This window comes from Callithrix jacchus, chromosome 13 (assembly GCF_049354715.1).
Source record: "Callithrix jacchus isolate 240 chromosome 13, calJac240_pri, whole genome shotgun sequence".
Lineage (NCBI taxonomy): Eukaryota > Metazoa > Chordata > Mammalia > Primates > Cebidae > Callithrix > Callithrix jacchus.
In genome coordinates this window covers 11544414-11568542 of record NC_133514.1, presented here as the reverse complement: position 1 = coordinate 11568542, position 24129 = coordinate 11544414, and the positions used below count along the sequence as shown (strand labels likewise).

Genomic DNA, 24129 nt, shown 5'->3' with positions numbered 1-24129 from the left:
ATCAAGACTTCGAGTGGATACTTTAAATAAGCTACAATGACAAAATTATGGTGTTGAAGTCTTACCATATTGGTGTTAAGAGTCTGCTTATATAACTGGTTATTTGCAGTAAAATAAATGTTATTAATGAGGTGAAGTGTTTTACATATACCCTTTATGGACAACTTATAAAACACACAAAAATCCATTTGTAGTACAAATTTCAATAACAGAAATTTACATTTCTACAATTTATATTTTTAAAGCAGATACAATCTGGCCACCATATCCAGCTATTTTTCTACAAATTTTAATATTATTTTAGTCTCACTACAGAATAATATAAGTCAAAAAAAAATCTTTTCTAAAAACGATATGACACCATGTGCAAACAAAGCTGTATGCTATGTGCTGTGCAGTTTGCCAACAAAAGGTACCAGGGAGATTCCATGATAACTACAAGTAATTTGATTCACTGAAGATTTATACAGGCATAAATATTATGAAAGGAACACTAGTATGATTTAAAAGCTGACATTAATATTTATCCAAACAAACCTTAACCAAATTTTATATTTCCTTTATTGGGGAAAGCATTTTCTAATGTGATTCTCCTGTCACTATGTATTTTCCAGTTCATTTTCTTTTGGCGCCCACCCCATCACAGTACTTAATCAATCTTTTGTTAGTTAACAAGGTTAAACAATTTTTTTTTAATCAACTAGCCATATCTATGCTTTTCTCTGACCAACTTTGTATTACCAACATGAAAAAAGATAGATAAACCACTGCTAAATTTTAAAAGTAAATAATATGCAAAACTTGACGCAGTGAGAAAATTAATGTTACAAGAGGCCACTTTACCTTGGTGGCAACAGTCAAGTGGTCATCATCTGGCTCAGGGCAAGGATCAGCAAACAGTTCATGGAAAATACCTCAGAGCAAAAACATACAATGAAAATGAGCAAGTCGATTTCTTTACAAATTTTTAACTGCCAGTTCATATTCAGCTTCTCCCTCTGTGGTGTTCGTGCCAAAAGCTCGAGACAGTTAGTTGACTCGTCCCAGTTTGGCTGCTGGACCTGTACTGCATTTCCTCACCTCGAGGGCTGTCGAGTGAGACAGGGCCGTAAGCTGACTCACTAAAAGCAACAACAGAATGCAAAGCAAAGGCCTGCAGTTTATGAGGACATTGTGCTGTCTGCTTCCATGTCCCCTTTCAGTTTCTGTGTAAGCAATAAACTTGCTGCAATTGAAATGTCTAAGAGGAGCAGAGACCTCTGCCCATATTTTCCTGGAGCCAAGCCTTTGTTTTAGCTCCTGATGAAAAACAGGTTTAACCAGCCACCTTAAGGGCGCCATTGTATCTTTGGAATGTAAAATCATTGAAATGTAAACTGCTACCACTAGCCCCCTTAAACTGCTTCCTGAGCAGGATATCACAAGCCCCGGATATCTATTTTATGGAGTTTGTTTCCTTTCTGTTTTCCCCTTTGTTTCTTTCTGCTGAGATGAGGTAAATGTAAACAAGACAAAAGGTATAAAAGCTGTAACCCACAAAAATAAATTTGCTGCGTTTTGGCCATAATCTTCACGCAGCCCTCCAGACTCTACTTTTCTATGTTCTTTCTTTTCCGCGCACTCTCTCTCTCAGGTTGAACGAGACATCTACGTTGGCGGTCTCGGGGACTCCCGCGGGTCGGTAGTCCCCCGGCAGACGTGCCGGACCCCGACATCCCTCCAAAAAACAAAAACACAATCTGGGTAAAGGTCAGCCATCTGTACATTAAATAATGTTTCTTGATATAATTAAGATATGGCCTCTGTTCTAAAAATATATTTTGGTTACCTATTTCTTCCTCTACCTGTCTGAATATACACAATATTCAATAAAAACTGACCTTGAGCTGCAAATAGTTACAGCCAATATATACCAGAGCCCGATGATAATTTACCCTGACAAAGTATCTATCCTGAATTTGTACTTAAAATTCAACTAATAAATGACGTAACTTTTATTACCTAAACTGGAAGAAACCTGATGACCTAAAACAAGGTAGAAAGATCCACTGTCTCTTGTCCATTATCTATCTCTGGTTAAAAGACTAAACTGTGTCACTTCAAATTGGCAGTCTTGATTCCTCAGCACAGAAACCACTTAAGAAGGTCCCATTGCTTTTCTTTGTCCCAAAACAGTCCAGGGAATCACCTGCAATATTTGAAATGTGTGAATGCTAAGCACACAAAGGTCTAATAATAAAGTTGTATGTTCTCTTTGAGAATACTCTTCCCAGAAAGATTAACACATTAGTGGTAATAAAAATTCAATTATGCTTTATATGTCCTACCTTTTTCATGTGCACATTAGCTAGGAAGCCCTTAAATCTTCCACAGGTAGGGCCGGGTGCAGTGGCTCACACCTAAAATCCCAGCTCTTTGGGAGGCCGAGGTGAGCAGATCACTTGAGATCAGGAGCTCAAGACCAGCCTGGCCAACATGGTGAAACCCTTTCCCCACTAATAATGCAAACATTAGCCAGGTGTGGTGACAAACACCTGTATTTTCAGCTACTAGGGAGGCTAAGGCAGGAGAATTGCTTGAGCCCTGGAGGCGGAGGTTGTGATGAGCTGAGATCATGCGACTGCACTCCAGCCTGGGTGACGGAGCGAGACTCCCTCTCAAAAAAAAAAAAAAAACCTTCATAGGCACTCAGATATACAAGAAAGACTGCTGAAAAAACAGAGTCCTGGTAGTTGTACCTCTATTTCCTTAAGTACTATCTAAATATCTTTCTTCCTATGGCCTTCCAGATTCCACTTGTGCAGGGCTCCATGGCAGTCTCCAATCTTCAAATCTTCAATCTATGAAAGCACAGATTCCTGAAAGGATGGCCTCAGATGACCAGGAGTAGCTCTCTACATCCCTGCTCCTGAATAACAAGCTAACTGGAGTCTCCATCAACTGCCCCAGCATAGACACACCTCCAATTACCCAACTGAACTTCATGACCGATTGGCCAGTCAATCATGCCCCTCACCCAGTCTACATGAACATCGGAAGGCCATCAGTGAATTATGAAAAGAAGCAGCGGTGAGGAGGCATCTGCCCTGGGCTACAGATCTATGTAGTTCAGCAATCTCCAAGACTGGGGGATCTCCCCCTTTGGGACTTCGGTTCAGATACAGTGCTCTACCCAAGCCCTCTACAACCCACAGAACAGGAGATCTTCACTGAGCTTAAAAGCCTTAGTGAGCTGCCTGAACAGGGCAGAACAGCAACTTTGGGGTGCCGGGGCTTTCAGCATAGATCTAGGCAGAAGCACTGGCTGATGCTGAGAGAGCTAAAAAGCCAGTGGGATGGAGCTAGCTGCCCCCCCTAGTAAGAAGGAGAATGGAATGCAGGGAAACAGCCCAAATGACAGGATGGTTCCCCCCACCACACAAGGCCCAGCAGGCCAAAAAACTCTCACTCCAGAGTTAGGCACCCAGAACACCAGAGAGTGACCAGGAGCAATCCAGTTCAGTGGGTGGAAGGGAAGCCGCCACTGCAGAAGCCAGCCTAATTTTCCTGAGTAAATAAAAAATGCAGCAGCTCCACTGAATCTGTGGCAGCCCAGAAGCACCTCTGCAGGCAAAGGAAAGGCGGCCCCACCAAGCAGCTACCTGAGATCAAAACCATATGAATCCAAGAAATGGGGAGAGACCAGAGCAAGAAGAATGAAACCATCAAAAAAACCAGAACATCTCTCCCCCACCATGAGATAATGACTCCTCACCAACAAGGGAACAAAGCTGGATGGAGAATGAATTTGACAAACTGACAGAAGGCGGCTTCAGAAGTTGGGTAATAACAAACTTCCCTGACTTAAAGGAACATGTTCTATCTAAAAACCATGAAAAAGGTTAGATGAAAAACTAGAATAACTAGCTTAGAGATGAACATAAACGACTTGATGGAGCTGAAAGACACAGCACAAGAACTTCATGAAGCATACACAAGTTTCAATATCCTAATAGATCAAGCAGAAGAAAGGGTATCAGAGATTGAAGATCAACTCAATAAAATAAAATGAGAAGGCAAGAAAAGAGAACAAAGAGTGAAAAGAAATGAACAAAGCGTTCAAGAAATATTGGATTACATGAAAAGACCTACGCATGATTGGGGCACTGGAAGATGACAGGGAGAATGAGTCCAAGCTGGAAAACACTCTTCAGAATACTATGCAGGAGAACTTCCCCAACCCAGCAAGGCAGGCCAATATTCAAACACAGGAAATATAGATAACACCACAATGATACTCCTCTAGAAGAGCAACTCCAAGGCACATAATTGTCCGGTTCGCCAGAGTTGAAATGAATGAAAAAATACTAAGGGCAGCCAGAGAGAAACGTCAAGTCACCCATAAAGGGAAGCACATCAGACTCACAGCAGATCTCTCGGCAGAAACCCTACAAGCCAGGAGCAAGTGGGGCCAATATTCAACATCCTTAAAGAAAAGAACTTTCAACCCAGAATTTCATGTCCAGCCAAACTAAGCTTCATAAGTGATGGAGAAATGAAATGCTTTACAGACAAGCAATTGCTGAGAGATTTTGTTACTACCAGACCTGCCCTTCAAGAGCTCCTGAAGGAAGCACCAAACACAGAAAGGAAAAACCAGTACCTGCCACTGCAAAAAAGAACCAAGTAATAAAGACCAATGATGCAATGAAAAAACTATGCCAACCAAAGAGCAAAACAACCAACCAGTAATAAAATGGCAGGATCAAATCCACACACAACAATATTAACACCAAATGTAAATGGGCTAAATGCCTCAATCAAAAGACACAGACTGGCAAATTGGATAAAAAGCCAAGAACCACTGGTGTGCTGTATTTAGGAGACCCATCTCATGTGCACAGACACAAGTAGACTAAAAATAAAGGGATGGAAGATTTACCAAGCAAATGGAGAACAAAGAAAAAGCAGGGGTGGCAATCCTAGTCTCTGATAAAATGGACTTTAAACCAACAAAAATCAAGAGAGACAAGGAAGGGCATTACATAATGGTAAAAAGGATAAATAGAACAAGAAGAACTAACAATCATAAATAGACACAAACCCAATACAGGAGCACCTAGATACATAAAGCAAGTCCTTAATGACCTACAAAAAGACTTAGACTCCTGCACAATAATAGTGGGAGACTTCAACACTCCACGGTCAATATTAAACAGATAAACCAGATAGAAAATGAACGAGGAAATCCAGGACCTGAATGCAGATCTGGACGAAGCAAACTTAATAGACATTTACAAAACTATTAATCCCAAATTCACAGAATATACATTCTTCTCAGCACAGCATCACACTTACTCTAAAATTGACCACATAATTGGAAGTAAATCACTCCTCAGCAAATGCAAAAGAACAGAAATCATAACAGTCTCTCAGACCACAGTGCAATCCAGTTAGAACTCAGGATTCAGAAACCAAAACTGCACAACTTCATGGAAAATGAACAACTGGCTTCTAAACGCAGACTAGATAAATAATAAATGAAGGCAGAAATAAAGATGCTCTTTGAAACCAATGACAATGAAGACACAATGTACCAGAATCTCTGGGACACATTTAAAGCAGTGTCTAGAGGGGAATTCATAGCAATAAATGCCCACATGAGGAGCAAACAAAGGTCAAAAATTAACATCCTAGCATGAAAATTGAAAGGGAGCAAGATCCAACAAATGCAAAAGCTAATTGTCTTCTGTCAATTAGCAGAAGACAATAAATAACCAAGGTCAGGGCAGAACTGAAGGAGCTCGAGATACAAAACACCCTTCAAAAAAATCAACAAATTCAGGACCTGGTTTTTTGAAAAGATCAACAAAATAGGTAGACCACTAGTCAGACTAATAAAAAAGAAAAGAGAGTAGAATTAAATAGATGCAATAAAAAATGATAAAGGGGAGATCACCACCAATTCCATAGAAATACATACTACCATCAGAGATTAGTACACACAACTCTGTGCACACAAACCAGTAAATCTGGAAGAAGTAGATAAATTCCTGGACACTTGCACTCTCCCAAGACTAAACCAGGAAGAAGTTGAATCCCTGAATAGACCAATAACAAAGGCTGAAGTTGAGGCAGTAATTAATAGCCTACCCACTAAAAAGAGCCCAGGTCCAGACGGATTTACAGCCGATTTCTACCAGATGTACAAAGAGGAGCTGTTACCATTCCTTCTGAACCTATTCCAAACAATACAAACAGAGGGAATCCTCTCCAACTCGTTTTATCAGACCAACATCACCTAATACCAAAACCGGGCAGAGGGGCAACTAAAAAAGAAAACTTCAGGCCAATATTCATTATAAACATCGATGCAAAAATCTTCAATGAAATACTGGCAAACAGAATGCAACAGCATACCAAAAAGCTTATTCATCCGGATCAAGTAGGCTTTATCCCAGGGATGCGAGGCTTGTTCAACATACACAAGTCTATAAACGTAATCCATCACATAAACAGAACCAAAGACAAAAACCACATGATTATCTCAATAGATGCAGAGAAGGCCTTCGACAAAATTCAACAGCCCTTTATGCTAAAAACCCTCAATAAACTAGGTATCAATGGTACGTATCACAAAATAATAAAAGTTATTTATGACAAACCCACAGCCAATATGATACTGAATGGTCAAAAACTGGAAGCATTCCCTTTGAAAACTGGCACAAGACAAGGATGCCCTCTCTCACCACTCCTATTCAATATGGTATGAAAGTTCTAACCAGAGCAATCATGCAAGAAACAGAAATAAAGAACATTCAATTAGGAAAAGTGTAAGTGAAATTGTCTCTATTTGCAGATAACATGATTGTATATTTAGAAGACCCCATTATCTCAGCCCAAAATCTTCTGAAACTGAATAAGCAAATTCAGCAAAGTCTCAGGATACAAAACCAATGTGCAGAAATCACAAGTATTTCTATACACTAATAACAGACAAACAGAGAGCCAAATCCAAAGTGAACTCCCATTCACAATTGCTACAAAGAGAATAAAATACCTAGGAATACACCTAACAAAGGATGTGAAGGACTCTTCAAGGAGAACTACAAACCACTGCTCAGTGAAATGAGAGAAAACACAAACAGATGGAAAAACATCCCATGCTCATGGTTGGGAAGAATCAACATCATGAAAATGGCCATACTGCCCAGAGTAATTTACAGATTCAATGCTGTCCTGATCAAGCTACCAGTGACCTTCTTCACGGAATTGGAAAAAACCACTTTAGATTTCATATGGACCCAAACGAGAGCCCACACAGCCAACACAATCCTAAGCAAAAAGAACAAAGCTGGAGGCATCATGGTGCCTGACTTCAAACTATACGAGGACACAGTAATCAAAACAGCATGGTACTGGTACCAAAACAGACATAGACCAATGAAACAGAACAGAGGCCTCAGAAGCAACACCACACATCTACAATCATCTGATCTTTGACAAACCTGAGAAAAACAAGCAATGGGGAACGCATTCCCTGTTTAATAAATAGTGTTGGGAAAACTAGCTAGCCATGGGCAAAAAGCAGAAATGAGCCCTTCCTGAGACCTTACACTAAAACTAACTACAGATGGATTAAAGATCTAAACATAAGACCTAACAGCATAAAACACCCTAGAAGAAAACCTAGGCAAAACCATTCAGGACATAGGCATAGGCAAGGATTTCATGGCTAAAACACCAAAAGCAATGGAAACAAAAGCCAAAATACACAAATGGGATCTAATTAAACTCCAGAGCTTCTGTACAGCAAAAAAGAAACAATCATTAGAGAGAACCGGCAACCAACAGAATGGGAAAAATTTTTGCAATCTCCCCATCTGACAAAGGGCTAATATTCAGAATCTACAAAGAACTAAAACAGATTTACACACACACACAAAAAAACCCACTCAAAAGTGGGCAAAGGATATGAATAGACACTTACAAAAGAAGACAATATATGAAGCCAACAAACATATGGGAAAATGCTCATCATCACTGGTTATTAGAGAAATGCAAATCAAAACCACATCGAGATACCATCTCACTCCAGTTAGAATGGCAGTCATTAAAAAATCTGGAGACAACAGATGCTGGAGAGGATGGGGAGAAATAGGAACACTTTTACACTGCTGGTGGGAGTGTAAATTAGTTCAACCATATGGAAGACAGTGTGGTGATTCCTCAAGGAACTAGAAACAGAAATATCATATGATCCAGCAATCCCATTACTGGGTATATATCCAAAGAATTATAAATTGTTCTATTTTAAAGACACATGCACACCTATGTCCATTTCGGCACTGTTTACAATACTAAAGACCTGGAACCAACCCAAATGCCCATCAATGATAGACTGGATAAAGAAAATATGGCACATATACACCATGGAATGCTACACAGCCATAAAAATGATAAGTTCATGTCCTTCATAGGGACATGGATGAATACGGAAACCATAATTTTCAGCAAACTGACACAAGAACAGAAAACCAAACACCGAATGTTATCACTTATAGGCAGGTGTTGAACAGTTAGAACACGTGGACACAAGGAGAGGAGCATCACACACTGTGGTCAGTTGGGGAGGGGGGGCTAGGGGAGGAACAGTGAGGGGTGGGGAGGGTGGGGAGGGATAATGAGTGGAGAAACACCAGATGTAGGTGATTTGGGGGTGAAGGCAGCAACCACCTTGCCATGTTTGTATCTATGCAACAATCCTGCATGATCCGCACATGTACCCCAGAACCTAAAGTACAATAATAAATTTAAAAATAAACAGAAGAATCAATTATAATGATTTAATCCCACAGTTTTTTGACAGTAAGAAAAACTTTTAGTAGATACATTTTTTACAAACAAAAAGCAAATAAACAATATTGTACAGGAACTTCAGCACACACTGTAATATTCCCCCTTTTCCGACATCGGTCAGGGAGATTCTTCTGGGTTTGCTCGACTATCGCTATCAGTATTTTGATCCTCTGATCATTTTTATCCATTTCCTCATCTGTTAACTTCTCTCTAAGGTATGTCATGTCGTGACATACTGCTGCTGCACACACACGGCCCGGGGCATCCTGTTATACACGTGGAATGCTTCCCTAATTTATTTTTTTATGCTCTCCTGTGTTTTGCATTTTTCTTACCTTTATTGTCAGAAACTCCAGAAAGTCAGTTGTACTAATTTATCACCATTTGCTTCATTAATTCACATAGGGTCCAGCCCTACAGGGTTCTATGAGCCGCTCCTGGCTGGTGCAGAGATGAGAAATTGTAGAAATAAAAACACAAGAAACAGAGATAGAGAAAAGGAGAGTTTGGGCCCAGGGGTCCAATGCTACCCAAATTGCAGAGACCAGCAGTGGCCCCAAATGATGCTCTCACTTTTATTGAGTTGCAAATCTGGGGGCAGAGTAGGTAGGGCATGGTAGAGACTGGGGGCAGGGTAGATAGGGCAAGGTAGAGACTGGGGGCAGGGTAGGTAGGGCATGGTAGAGACTGGGGGCAGGGTAGATAGGGCGTGGCAGTGATAGGGTTAAGTAGATCACGTGACATGAAGGTAGGGGCTCGGGAATTTCTGGCACCTGAAGTGAGGTAAGGAGCAAAATGCATCAGCACTTTTTCCATACTTATCAAGAAAAAACTAAAACATTTAAGATTTCTATTACTATGACTGATTGTCTTTGCTAAGACAAAAGGAACTGGGTGCAGAAGTAGAATGTAAGAGTAGACATGGAATGTGACCACTGAAGCTCAGCATCACATAGCTAAGCCCTGGATGTCTGCGGGCCTGCCTGACAGCTGCCAGGCCTTACCCCAAGAGCTTGGAGAAGCGGAGTTTTCTCCACGCTTCCCCAGGAAGGAGACGTCTTGGCCATTTTGGCATTGTCACAGCACTGGCGCTGGTGCTGCCACATAGCCGAGGCGCCCTCCAGCAGCCCTTATGTGGGCGGGCGTGACAGAGGGCTTAGAGCATCCTGCCTTCGTGTCATTCATTTCACAATGTCACCCCAGGTTCACACTGCTGACCTGAGAGGCATTAGTAAAAGACATAAGATCACCTATGAATAACTAAGATCACGTATGAATAACTAATAACTACCACGGTTATACTTCTAATTACTTTCTTCTTCATTATTTATGTGGAAACAGGCTGAGGCCTTCTGCTCCTGCCTCGGCGTTACGGGGTCTCCACACTACAATTTATACTTAGCTTTTGGAATGTTCCCCGACAGACATTATTACAATTTCTAACCTTTTTCTTTTTTTCTGAGACAGGGTCTTGCTCTGTTGTCCAGGCTAGAGAGCAGTGGTGCTATCACAGCTGACTGCAGCCATAATCTTCCAGGTTCAAGCGACCCTCCCATCTCAGCTTTCCAAATGGCTCAGACTATAGGTGGTTGCCACTATGCCCAACCAATATTTGGACTTTTCCTATATGTGGGTTCCAGAGGACTGACTGTGAAACATGAGTATGCATGAATTTTGGTACATGCTGAGGTGCGGGGCTGGAACTAATCCTCTATACTGAGGGATGACTGTGTATGTTTTAAAAATTATGCTGTAGGACACATATTGTCCCATAGCCTAGAAAATGATAGCTTTAATGCCAAATAATTTTTAATTGAGTGGCATAATAATAATAAAAGTATCAGCTGGCCTGGTGTGGTGGCTCACACCAGTAATCACAACACTTTGGGAGGCTGAGGCAGGAGGACGGCCTAAGGCCAAGAGTCTGAGATAGGCCACAGTAACAAAGGGAGTCACCATCCCTATGGTAAAATACATGAATTAGCCTAGCATGGTGGCATGTGCCTGTAGTCCTAGCTACTTGGGTCCAGGGAGGCTGAGACTGCAGTGAGTCACAATCAGGCCTCTGCACTCCAGCCTCAGTGACAGAGACCCTGTCTCAAAACAACAAAAAACTAGCACTAACTAATCTTTTACCAGGTGCCTATAAATACCTTTAATTTCTTATAACTGTTTCTCATTTCATTTAACCACTCTGTCTTGAATTACTCCCAGATTTTCAGTGTTTGTGCAGATGACCTTTTGTTTAGATTGAATTGTCTCCCAAGGTATTTCCAGAAATGAGATTATTGTGAGTCGTGGTGAATGGTCATTCTCATTGCCCTGGATATAAATTGACAAGGTTTTGGGTGCCTCCCAGCTATAATCCCAGCACTAAGGCTAATGAGGGAGGCTAAGGCAGGAGGATTGCTTGAGGCCAGCAGTATGGTGAGATACTGTCTCTGATTTTAAAAAAACTGCCAAGCTTTACCTTGGAAGGCTTATATACAATTTAAATACCCGCCCTTACCCCATAGTTTAAGAAAGTGCCATTTCACTATACCTTTGCCAACACGTGGTATTATATGTTATTTTAAATAGATAAAAGACTTCATGTTGCTTCATCACATTTCAACATTTTTCCTTATCTTAGCTTATTAGCTCTATTTCTTTTCTTTTTTTTTCCTTTTTTCTTTCTTTTTTTTTTTTTTTAAAGGCTAGTCAAGTGAAGCAGGGGGAGTGGAGAAGGAACAGAGAAATCTGTAACTGGTTATGATCAATTAGTTGTAAACACCACTGCACTCGGACCACCCTATTAGCTCTATTTCTTTTCTGTTTGTAAATGGTTGTCTTCATTGTTTTGTTCTTTGAGACAGGGTCTTGTTCTGTCACCCAGGCTTGCCTGTAGTGGGATAATCATAACTCACTGCAACCTTGACCTCCCAGGTTCAAACTACCCTCCCTCTTCAGCTTCCTGAGGTGCTGGGACTACAAGTGTGCACCACCACACCCAGCTAATTTTTTTCTTTTTTTGAACAGAGACAGGGTCTTGCTGTGTTTCCCAGGCTGGTCTCTAGCTCCTGGCCTCAAGCAATTGTCCTGTGTTGGCTTCTTAAGTTGCTGGAATTTGAGGCATGAGCCACCATGCCTGGCCTTGGCTAGTCCTATATATTCCCTAGAGTTCTCTTTGCTTTGTGCTAGCCAATCTCTCATTATGCTGGTCCCCTGTTATCATGAGTAATTCTCTGTATTAAATTTTACCACTTTAACCTTTTGAGTGGTTTATGTCTCCTGATTGGACTCTGACTAATACAGGGTTGATACTAGGAAGGGTCCCAGGAGACAGACCCATGCAGATGGGATTTGGGCACAGGTTTGGTTATCCAAGGGGCAGTGCTGAGCTCCTTGCCAATGGGAAATGGGATGCTGGTGATTTTCAGGAAGTGACTCAAGCTACCACTTCCTGTTGATTATGATGAAATGCCAGCTCAGGCACATGCTTTGGGAGCAAAGTGGTTGCTGCAATTGACCACTATAATGACTGGTATGGAAAGGGTCCTCTTGGATGTACTTGAGCAGGGGTGCCCAACCTCTGAGCCATGGAGCTGTAAGGAGCCACACAGCAGGAGGCGAGTGGTGTCCAGCGAGGGAAGCTTCATCTGTATTTATAGCACTCGGTTGCTCACGTTACCGCCTGACCTCCGCTTTCTCTCAGGTCAGCAGCAGCATTAGATTCCCTTAGGAGCACGAACCCTATTGCAAACCAGGCAAGCAAGGGATCAAGGTTGCACGGTCCCTGTGAGAATCTAATGCCTGATGATCTGTCACTTTCTCCCATCACACTCACATGGGACCATCTAGTCACAGGAAAACAAGCTTAACATGCCTACTAATTCCACATTATGGTGAGGTCTATATTTCATTATATAAGGGAAATAAAGTGCCCAATACATGTAATGTGCTTGACTCTTGGCTCCACTCCTGCCTGCCGGCAGCCTCTCCAGGCCCAGAACTTTTTCCAGTTGGCCTCTACAGGCTGAGATCATGGCTTACAGTGGTCTATTTAGGCCCATACCCCACCTTATGGTCGTCTTTGCAGATGAGGCTACTGCCTCATGGCAGCCTCCACAGGCCCAGGTCCATCATTACAGTGGACTCTTAAGGCCCATCTCCTGCCTTCCAGCCTTCTCTCCAGGCCCAGAATCTTCTCAAGTCAACCTCACCAGGCTCAGCTCCTGCCTCTCATTGGCCTCCCAAGGGCCAGTTTTTGCTTCATGGCCAGCTACCAAGACCCAGCTCCTGTTTTACAGTGGCCTCTTGAGGCCCAACTTCTGCCTCCCGGCAGGCCCAGCTCCCCTACGATGGCCTCTTTAGTCCCAGCTCCTGCCACTGGGTGGCTTATTTGGCCCCAAAGTGTCCACAAGTCAGCCTCTCAAGGCCGAGCTTTTCCTCCCAGCTGTGCCTAGAGGGCCATTGCCTGCCTCACAACAACCTCTTTTGGCTCAGCTCCTGCCTAGCTCCTGGTGGCCTTTTAAGAACCCAAACTGCCTCAAGTCAAGCTCTCCAGGCCCACCTTCTACCTCCCAGTGGCTTGGACAAGCCCAGCTCGTGAGTGACAGTGGCCTCCCCAGCCCAGCTCTTGTCTCCCAGTGGACTCTCCAGGCCCAGCTTGTGCCTCACAGAGGTCTTCCCTCAACAAGTTTCTACTCGCCTCCTGGCAGCCTCCACAGACCCAGGTCTTGCCTCACACTAACCTCATTAGGCATATCTCATGGTGGCCTCTGCAGGCCCAGCTCCTGTCCCCTGACAGGCTGTCTGGGCCCAAAACTTCCTCAAGCTGGCCTTTCTAGGCATAGCTCCTGCCTCTCACTGGCCTCTTTAGGCACAACTCATGCCTCTCTGTGGCCTCCTGGGGCCCAGTTCCTGCATCTCAGCCTCACCAGACAACTTTCTCAAATCGGCCATTCCAGGTCCAAATCCTGCCTCCCATTGGCCTCTACAGGCCCAAACTCTGCCTCACAGCAGATTCTCCAGGCCCAACAACTGCCTTATTGCAGTGCCAACAGTCCAAGCTCCTGCCTTTCAGCAGCCTTAACAGGCCCAGCTCCTGCCCCTGACATGCTCTCCAGGCTGGAATCTTCCTGAAGTTGGCCACTCCAGGCTGAGCACTTGCCTCACACTAGGCTCTTTAGGCCCAGCTTATGCCTCTTGGCAGCCTCCCCAGGCAAAGCCACTGCATGCTGGCAGCCTCTCCTGGCTCCCGTCTGCCTCTACCACAGCAGACTCTTCATGCCCAGCATCTGCCTCACCATGGCCCCACCAAGCCAAGCTACTGCCTTTCAGCAGCCTCTACATGCCCAGTTCCTGCCACCCAGTGGCCTGTTTAAGCCAAGCTCTTGCCTCACAGGAGTTTTTTCAGACCCAGCTTTTGCCTTAAGGCAACTTTCCCTGGCCAGGTTGCTGCCTGTCCCCAGCAGCCTGGGTAGGCCCAGGTCCTGCCTCACACTGGCCTCTCTACCCAAAGATTATCCCTCACAGTAACATCTCCAGATGCAGCTTTTGTCCCAGAATGGCACCTCAGGCCAAAAAACTTCCTCAAGTCAGCCTCTCTAGGCCCACCTACTGCCTCCTGGTGGCCTCTGAACACCCAAATCCCTCTCAAGTTCACCTCTTCTGGCCCAGATCCTGCCTCCCACTGGCCTTTAGAAACTCGGCCTCTGCCACATGACGGCTTCTCCAGGCCCAACTGTACATCTTAGCTGACTATAGAGCACACCTGGTGTCTCGTAAAAACCTCTCTTGGCCCAGCTCCTACCCATTTGCCATCAACCACTATAGGCCCAAACCATCCTTAAGTTCACCTCTCCAGGCCCAACGTCTGTCTCCCAGTGGAATGTAAAGGCCTAGCTTTAGCTTGAGAAAACCCTCTGTAGAACCCATCCATTACTTCTCAAAGCCTTTTGGAAGCCTCTCTGGACACAGCTCACGCCTCTTGTGGCCTCTTCAGCCCAGATGCTGTCTCCTGGCGTCCAGTCTGGGCCCAGCTCTACCTTCTGGCTACATCGACAGGCCCACCTCTTGCCTCACAAAAAACTCTGTCGACTCAACTCCTGCCTAGCTCCTGGGGGCCTTTGTAGGCCCAAAAAATCCTCAAGTCAAGGTCTCCAGGCCCACCCAGCTCATAGCCCCATGGCGGCCTCTCCAGGCCCAGCTCTTCCTCCTGGCCCAAGTCCTGCCTCACAACAGTCTTTTTTGTTTCAGCTACTGGCCAGCAGCTGGTGACCTTGCCTTTGTAGGCCTGAAGCTTCCTCAAGTGGAACTTTCCAGTAGGATAAGCAAAAGCTTTTCCTACCTTTTGCTTCCTGGTGGCCTCGACAGGCCCAGCTCCTGCCTGACAGTGGCCGCTCCAGGCCCAGCTCTGGCCTCCCTGCAGCCTCCCCAGGACCAGTTGCCTGGCGGCAGCTTCCCCAAACCAAGTTCCTGCCTGCCTCCCGGCTGCATCCACAGGCCCAGGTCCTCCCTCACAGTGGCCCATTGAGGCCCACCTCATGCCTCTGGCAGCCTCTCCAGGCCCAGCTCTGGCCTCCAGTGTAGGCCCAGGTCCTCCCTCACACTGGCCCAGCCATCTAGGCTCAGCTTATGCCTCTGACGGACTCTCCCGGGCCAGCTCCTGCTTCCCAGTGGCCTCTCCAGGCCCAAAGCTTCCTCTCGTGGGCCTCTCCAGGCCTGGCTCCTGCCTGTAGTAGGACCCTCCAGGCCCAGCCTCTGCCTCTCAGTGGACCCTCCAGGCCCAGCTCTTGGCCTCATCAAGGCCTCTCTCAGGCCCAGCTGGTGCCTCTTTAGGCCAAGCTGGTGACTCCTGGCAGCCTCTCCCGGCCCAGCGTTGGCTTTTGGGCATCCTCTCCAGGCCCAGAACATTTCCAAGTCAGCCTCTCCAGGCACAGCTCTTACTCCCAGCTGTGTCTACAGTCCCAACTCCTGTCTCACAACAACCACATTTGGCCCAGCTCCTGCCCGGCTCCCGGCAGCCTCTGTAGGCCACAGCCTTCCTCAAGTTGGGCCTTTTAGGTCCGCCTTAGGCCTCCTGGCAGCCCGAACAAATCCAGCTCCTGCCTGACAACAGCCTCTCCAGGCCCAGCTCTTGCCCTCAACGTTGGCCTCCCCAGGCCATCTCTACCTGCCTGCATACCTGGTGGCAGCATGCACAAACCCAGCTCCTACCTTTCTGATGGCCTCTTTAGGTGCATGTCATGCCTCTCTGCAGTCTCCGCAGGTGAAGGGAGGCTCCTGCCTCTTGGCAGCCTCTGCAGGCCCAGCTCCTGCCTCCCAGTGGCCTCTGCAGGCCCAACTCATTCCTCACAGCGGCCTTCCAGGCCCAGTTCTTGGAAGCCTTTTGGCGGCCCATCCAGGCTCAGCTCATGCCTCTCGTGGCCTCTCCAGGCACAGGTGCTGCCTCTTGTCTTCCTCTCCCGGCCCAGCTCTTCCTCCCAGCTGCACCTATAGGCCCACTTCCTGCCTCGCCTCACAACAACCTCTGTGGACTCAGTCAGCTCCCACCCAGTTCGTGGTGGAATTTGTAGGCCTGAAAAGTCCTCAAGTCAAGCTCTCAGGCCCACCCAGCTCATGCCTCACAGTGGCCTCTCCAGGCTCAGCTCCTGCCCTCCAACAACATCTCCAGGCCCAAAACTTCCTCAAGTCAGTTTCTCTTGGCCTGGCTCTGGCCTCCTCCCAGTGGCCCTGGCAGGCCTAAACGGCCCTGAAATCGGCCTCTCCAGGCCCAGCGCCTGCCCTCCCAGAGGCCTCTCTGGGTGCAAAACTTTCTGACGTGGGCCCCCAGAGGCCTCTCTGGGTGCAAAACTTTCTGACGTGGGCCCCTCCAGGGCCAGCTCCTGCCTCGCAGTGGCCTCCTTCAGCCCAGCTCTTGCCTCCCATCCGGCCTCTCCAGGCTCGGCCTCTGCCTCCCTCATGACAGCTTCCCAGGCCCAGCTCTGCTTCCTCGCTGGGTCTACAGACTCAACTCCTGCTTTGCAACAACCACATTTGTCCCAGCTGCTGCCCAGTTCCCAGCAGCCTCTGTAGACTTCAGTTTTTTTCAAGTCAGGCTTTCAAGGCCTTCCTTCAGCCTACCGACAGCCCGGACAGACCCAGCTCCTGCCTGACCACAGCCTCTTCAGCACAGCTGTTCCCTATATGGGCCTTTTCTGGCCTTGTTACTACCTGTTTTTCAGGCATTTTGGCAGGCCTTTCATTTGCCTCACAGTGGGCTCTTCAGCCCCATCCTCTGTGTCACATCTGCCTCTCAAGATTCAGCTTTTTCTTCACAGTGGCCTTTCTTACACCAGCTTGTGCCTCACCATGGCCTCTGCAGGCTTCTCTTCTGCCTCTTAGTGGACACTCCAGCCTCATCTCCTGCCTCAGTGTTTTTTTCTGCCCTGCGCTGGCCTCACAGTGGCCTCTTCTGGATCCAGCTCTATAGGTCTTTGATCATCAATGGCATCAAAAAGCCCAAAGCTTCCCTGGACTCTCATTTGCCCACTTTTTAGCAGTGTGCCTTGGCTGAACACCTGTCTCTACTTTTAACCTGGAGAGTGTAGTTTTGACAGATTTTTAGTAAATTCCGCCTGTGTCTTTTTACAGTGATGTCTCTTTTATTTAGTGTCTCATGGTTTTTCTTGTGTTCTGGGGTTCGGCGGGGAATGGGCCTCTGCTTGGGCTGTTTGTCTCTGCCCTGGACATGGTAGCTTCTCATTTCATGTCTTCTTTTTTTATATTTTATACAGTTAATTTTTTTTCCCTTAGGGTCTTGCTCTGTCACCCAGGCTGGAATGTCATTATGTGATCATGGCTCCACTGCAGCCATGGCCTTTTGGCCTCCACTGATTTTCCCAAGTCAGCATCTTGAGTAGCGTAGACCACAGGCATCTGCCACCATCCCTGACTAATTTCTGATTTTGTTTGAGAGGTTGGTTCTCACTCTGTTGCTTAGGCTGGTCTTAAACTTTTGGACACAAGCACTCCTCTTGCCTGGGCCTCTCAACGCGTTGAGATTACAAGCATGAGGCATCATCCATGGCCTGTCGTTTGCTTGCCATGAAGTATTAAGGATTTACTTTTTGATTAATATACTATGATTATATGCATTTGTGAATATATAGATATTTTAAAGTTTTCTGGGATACCAATTTTTTCTTTTTCTTTTTTTTTTTTTTGAGGCAAGTTACTACTTTGTCATTCAGGCCGAAGTGCAATGGTGTGACCTTGGCTCACTGCAACCTCTGCCTTCTTAGCTTAAGTCATGCTCCCATCTCAGCCTCCTGAGTAGCTGGGACCCTAGGTACAAGTTGCCATGCCCATCTAATTTTTATATTTGTTGTAGAGAAGGGGTCTCACTATGTTTCCCAGGCCAGTTTCAAACTCCTGGGCTCAAGTGATCCTCCCCTTTCAACCTCCCGCTGTGCTGGGATTACAAGTGTGAGCCACTACACTCGGCCTCCCATTCTCTTTTCATGGATCATTAAGATTTAATTAGTATACTATAAATATATGTGTAGATATGTGTGTATATATTTATATGTGAATATATGCATGTATATATTTTCATAGCATACACACACTCCCACAAATACAGAGATATTTCCATACCTGGAAATTGATAAGCTTCTTCCAGCTTTTGAAATCCCATGTGTTGTTAATTGATTACACTTTGAGAGCCACTGTTTCAACAGAACTACTTGGCTTAAAGAAAAAGAAAAAAATCCCTTGAACATCCAGGCGAAAAGGTCATATCATTCCTAAGAAAAAGAAAATTAGTTTAAACTCAGACATTTTAACAGAGGTGCTTTAGGCTAGAAGAAAACAGAATCCTATACTTAATATTTCCAGAAAGAAAATTTATGCCAAGTATTTTACCTCCAGCCAAACTGACCTCAAATTGTAAAGGCCACATTCAACTTTATGAACATACTAGAGCTCAGAAATTTTTGTTGCCACAAACCTTTTCTAAGGAATCTATTACAGAATAAACGAGCCTGCCAAATGATTTGAGAGCTATTATATAAAGACGGACACTGGGCATATAATATACTTGCAGTACAACTAAGACCACGTGATAGAGCGAAGAAGTAAATAGATTATAGTGTTATATTTTGACTGCATAGCTATAGGACAATGATGAAAACACTCAGAGGAAATATGGACTACTGTATTGTGATCGTTAATTTTATGCCTCCATTTGATTGGGCTAAGGGATGCCCAGATAGCTGTTAAAACAGTTTTGGGGCATGTCCGAGAAGGTGGTTTCCAAAGGAGATGAGCATTTGAATCTGTAGAGTGAGGAAAGACCAGCCCTCACCAATGTAGGTGGGCATCATCCAGTCTGTTGGGGGCACAGATAGAACAAAAAGATTGAGGAAAGACAAGTTTGCTTCCTGTTTGAACTGGGACTTCCATCCTCAGACATCACTAGTCCTGGTTCTCAGGCCTTCAGATTAGGACTTACACTATTATTGCCTGCCTGTCTTCCCTTGCCCTCAAGTTTCTTAGGCCTGTGGACTTGGATCGAACTATACCACTGGCTTTCCTGGTTCCCCACCTCGCACATGGTGGATTGTGAGACTTCTTGGCACCTATTCCTCTGATAAATCTCTCTTCTATATCTATATCAACATCTATCCTCCTACTGGGCCTGTTTCTCTGGACCACCCTAAGACTAGTAAATAAAAAATAGAACAAACTTTCTCATTGAGAAAAAAGACATGCAAGGCAAATGCAAAAGAAACGTGTTATGATATATTGCTATTCAACATCTTAACATAATTGAGAAGCCATTAAAAGAACAAAGGAGAGTTCATGTTTACTGCTATAATATGCAATGAAGATATGTTATTAATATTTTTGGCTATTTTAAAACATCTCTCCCATACCTACGGAAATCAAATGGACCAAAAAAATGAATAAGGATGTAGAAAACCAGCATTATCAGTAAGCTAGAACACATAAGTATATATTGAAGCTGTAAAATCCAATAATGAAAAATCTGCCTTCTTTTCAAGTGCACATTGAACTTTATTGTTTTAGTCTAGTCTCATGCTGCTATAAAGAGCTGCCCAAAACTGGGTCATTTATAACTGAAAGAGGCTTACTTGACTCACAGTTCCACATTCCTGGGGAGGCCTCGGGAAACTTAAATCATGGCAGAAGGGAAAGCAAACACATCCGTCTTTACAGGGCAGCAGGAGAGAGAAGTGCAGAGTGGAGTGGGAAAAAAGCTCCTTATAAAACCAGTGAGTGAGTTTCATGAGAACTCACTCACTCTTAGGAGAACAGCATGGGGGGAACCTCCCCCATGATCAGCTACCTCCCACCAGGTCCCTCCCATGATACATAGGGAAGATTATGGAAACTACAATTCAAGATGAGATTTGGGTGGGGACACAGCCAAACCATATCAATTATGAGATGAACATATCTTGTGCCACAATAAAAACCTCACTAAATTAAAAATATCAGAACTAACATCCACAGCATTCTCCAACCAGAGTAGGATAAAGCTAGAAATCAATAACCATACAATAATAAAATAAAACACCTTGAAAATAATCTGTGAATTTACAAGGATCCTATTAAACCACCATTGGATCACAGTGGAAATACAGATCCAAATTGCAGAATGTCTTTGAAATGTCAATGATAAAAATGAAACTAAATCAAACCCATCTCTGCTCCGGGATGACAGTGTGTCAGGTGAGGCACTAATCCCTGCTGAATGAGTTGCAGCCAGGCACGGGCACCCTCTGCTTCTACTGTCCTAGCATCTGTCCTGCTTCAGTGACACCAGTGATTACACTGTTTGTGGTCTCAAGACCAAGTGTCTTTCTCATCGTGTGTGTTGGGGACACGGGCAATGATTCACATGAGGGACAGTAGTTCCTGCATTGGCCTCAGTTATGTCCATGGCTCATTCAAGTATACAGAGCATGGGGCATGCGGGGGTCAGGGCTCTGCCTCCTTTCTTCTCTGTCATTGATCAGGATCATGACCTTGACCCTGTGCAATAAGGCTTGTCCTTCGATTGTCTTTGTGATCAACCCACCCTAACAACTCAGATTTTTAAAATATCAGTCAAGGAGATCTCAACCTGCACATTGGAATCTTCCTCAGCAGATGCTTTTGCTCCCCTTGGAAAAGTCAGAAGCCAAGGCCAGCGTTCAGGTAGAAAGGGTGTTTTAGCCTCAAATATGTCGTTCTTTCTAGGTTAGCTTGGAAGAGGTCAAGAGGAACCCATCAGAAGAACATTCTGATGCTCATATTTTAAACTTGGCTGGAGGCAGATGTACAAGCATCCTCTGGAACGGAAGGGGTGGCAGAGTCCTTTCCTGCAGCAGAATGGGCAGCACTAGCTTCATGCTTCAGTGAGAAAAGCAGAGAGGCAGGTAGCACCCCAGGGAGTTCCAGACAAGGGACTGACACAAAACCAGAGAAAAAATACATTTTCTAAGGAACAAAAACTCTATGTAGAGCTGAGACCTGCACACTGCCCTCACCAACCCACATGTAAGCTTCTTCTTTTAGGCACACAGGCTTATCCCAACATTATAACAACACTTAGATACAACAGATACCTGTTGGACAAACAGAGAAACGCCAGGAATGCAAGTACACATCACAAAACCAGGTGAGAATGCAGAGAAGGTGGCCATCTGCAAGCCGAGTCGGGAAGCCCGGGCAGAAAGCAGCGCTGCTGACACCTTGATCTCACACCTTCAATCTCCAGCACTGTGAGAATGTAAATTTCTGTAGTTGAAGCCTTCTCACCTGTGCTATTTTGTTATGGCAGCCCTAGCAAAAGGATACAATTCATGGTTATTTTTCAGATTTGGAAACACAGGACCCTTCTTTGCCTCCATGCCCTTGCAGTTCTGGTTCTCTGCCTTAGACACATCCCTTGCCACCCAGGAGACTGTGTAGCCTTTACATCTTTGAATCCCTCCTGGATCACATCAAGCAACTGGTGTGTCCTCTGTGCTGTCCAAGCACCTGAAACCACACATCTGTAAAGCACTCATCACAGTGAAAAGAAAATACTTGTTTATATGACTATCTCCTCATTAAATGATCACATTCTCAAAAGCAGAGACCGTCTTGTATTGGCATGCAGGTGCACAGAATGATACTAATCCTCATCTTTTGTTCATAAACGTTTGTCACTGGTTCATACATGGTTTTAAAAGGAAACGGTATTTTTTATTTTATTGTAATTTTTTTGAGACAGGGTCCCACTCTTCTCCCAGGCTGGAGTGCTGTGGCTCAGTCTCAGCTCATTGCAACCTCTGCTTCCCCGGCTGAAGTGGTCCTCCCACCTCGGCCTCCTGAGTAGCTGGGACTTCAGGCACACACCACCATGCCTGGCTAATTTCTGTATTTTTTGTAGAGATGAATTTTCACCATGTTGCCCAGGCTAGTTTGAAACTCCTGGGCTCAAGGCCTGCCTGCCTGGGCCTTCGAAAGTTCTGGGATTACAGGCATGAGCCACTGTACCCCCAGCCTTATGTATAATAATTCAATAGGCAACCATGAACCAATTAACTAAACAATAGCTGAATTGTGATACCTAGCTATATTATCACCACCAACAACCATCCTCAATCTTTATCCCATAATAAACATCATCCTGAGTCTTATATTCAGGACTTGTTTGCCCTTGCTATCCTTTTATGTGATTTAATTACTATAGGTATCACAGGCATATAGATACATATATCTATAGATATCTATTTATAGTAATTATATATAATATACATATATTTCTAGGAATATAAATATCTCTAGAAAGGAGTCTAATTTAGATGTTTTTAATATTATAAGATAGGTGTCATCCTGTATGTAATCTTTCATTTTAATTATAATTAATCTTCCATTGCTGAAATTCATCCATATTGTTTCATATGGCTGAGTCTGTGTTATTATATGAATAGACATCATTTTGGCCATCTATTGCTCAATTATTAGGCATTTCTTTTTGCTTAGGTCTTGCTACTCTGAATAGCCCTGCTATAGACTTTCTTGCACATGTTGCCTTATATATGTTATAAACATGTATATGTTTACATGTGTTAGAGTTTCTCTTGCATAGAAACTCTATGTGGTAGACAGAATGTTCCCTGCCCCAAAGATGGTCACATTCTAATTTCCAGAACCTACGAATATGTTAGTTTACATGGCAAAGGAAAATTAAGTTTGCAGATGAAATTAAGATTTCTCATCTGTTGATTTTGAGATGGGGAGGGTATCTGGATTATCTAAACAGGATCAGTGTGATCACAACGATTCCTTATATGTGGAAATGGAGGCAGAAAAGAGAACCAGGAAGAGGTCGGCGTGAGAAGATGGCCTGATGCTGACTTTGAAGATGGAGGAAGGGAGCATGGACCAAGGAATGTGGAACATCTCTGAAATCTGGAAGAGACAAGAAAATGGAATGTCCCCTTACTGCCTCCTGCCAGCACTTTGATTTGAGCCCAGTGAGAGGTGTTTTGGACTTCTGACTGCAACTGTAGAGTAATAAATTCATGTCTCTTTATGTCACTAAGTTTGTGGCAGCTGTTATAGCAGCCATGGGAAACTCATGCGGATAGATAATTATGAGTAGTAGATGCCGCCAACATGGTTTCCAATTATTTGCCCTCTTAATAGCAGAGTTTGAAAGTTCCTGTTTGCTCACATGCTGCCAATGCTCAATGTATCAATATTTGTAATGTTGTCTTTTCTGGAAGGTTATAGAATTATCTCACTGTGGTCTTAATTTGCATTTTCTAGATCATTAACAAGTCTAGCACATTTTTACATTTTTATTGGCCACTGAAGGTCCTCTTTGTTGGAGGTGTTTGTTCACCCCTTGTGCTCATTTCTTGGTTGTCTCTACTTTTTCTTTCTTTCTTTCTTTCTTTCTTTCTTTCTTTCTTTTTTTTTTTTTTGAGACAGTGTTTTGCTGTTATTACCCAGACTGGAGTGCAATGGCACAATCTTGGCTCACTGCAACCTCCGCCTCCTGGGTTCAAGCAATTCTCCTGCCTCAGCCTCCTGAGTAGCTGGGATTACAGCACGCACCACCATGCCCAGCTAATTTTTTGTATTTTTAGTAGAGACGGGGTTTCACCTTGTTGACTAGAATGGTCTTGATCTATTGACTTCGTGATCCACCCACCTCGGCCTCCCAAAGTGCTGGGATTATAGGCGTGAGCCACCGCGCCCGGCCTCCTTTTTCTCATTGATGTGTGATGTGTTGAGTATGTTCTCAGATCGATGGGGTTTTCA

The 24129-nt window shown here is 44.5% G+C and overlaps 1 long non-coding RNA gene across 9 annotated transcripts in view; it reads right to left on the bottom strand.

The window, feature by feature from the left end:
• The window catches only part of LOC118146732 (uncharacterized), a 122271-nt gene that overhangs the window by 44446 nt on the left and 53696 nt on the right, over nt 1-24129 (bottom strand). For all 9 annotated transcript variants that reach the window (XR_013525459.1, XR_013525458.1, XR_013525462.1 and 6 more), the window contains 3 exons: nt 21438-21654; nt 18460-18608; nt 844-914 (listed from right to left, as the gene is read on the bottom strand). This is a non-coding gene — a long non-coding RNA (uncharacterized LOC118146732). The remainder of the gene's footprint in view (nt 1-843; nt 915-18459; nt 18609-21437; nt 21655-24129) is intronic.